This window comes from Echinops telfairi, unplaced genomic scaffold, assembly GCF_000313985.2.
Source record: "Echinops telfairi isolate 266 unplaced genomic scaffold, ASM31398v2 ScPeMD7_7469;HRSCAF=8507_1, whole genome shotgun sequence".
Taxonomy (NCBI): Eukaryota; Metazoa; Chordata; class Mammalia; order Afrosoricida; family Tenrecidae; genus Echinops; species Echinops telfairi.
The window spans coordinates 51,947,112-51,947,771 of NW_022111373.1; positions in this window are offsets into that span (position 1 = coordinate 51,947,112).

Consider the following 660-nt stretch of genomic DNA (forward strand, 5'->3'; position numbering starts at 1 on the left):
CACAAAGGGAGGGGGGGCGGCCCTGGGGGCAGCGGGAAATGAACAAACGCAGCGCACCGGCCCGAGAGCCCGCGGCCACCGGGTCTGCAGCCAGTTGGTTGAACTCGCCAGGCTGCGTGTAACCCGAGCCCAGGAGGGTGGGGTGGGGCGTTGGGCCCCTTTCAGGGAACACCACAAAAAAGGGGCGAGGAAGCCTGGGATTCAGGCTGCTTTGCTCTGCTAGCAACCCCCTTTTGGGGAGAGGTTTGTCCATGCTTGGCCTTGACCGAAAGTGTTTTACCACGTCTGCTGCTTTGTCATTTGTCAACATGCGCTGTACAGCTGTTTTCTAAAATCATACTCGTTCGAAAAAATAAAGGCATCAAAAAAAAATAAATAAAGGCATCATTCATGGTGCTGTAGAAAGGGTTCTTTGTTCAGACGTGAAGTGATTTGCTAATTTTTAAGGGGTTATTTACTAAGTCTAGCTGTATTGGGCTGTTTGGCATATTCTACCCAAATTGTAGTAACCGCCGGAGTTTTTTGTTTGTTTGTAAGTGCTGGGGCTTTTATTGTGATAGCTTTTTAAAGAAGTTCCGTGTGAGGTTCTTAACATGTTTACAAGTGCTAATGACCCCTACAAACTTGATGGCTATGTAACAGTAGTTTCTCAGAAGAACT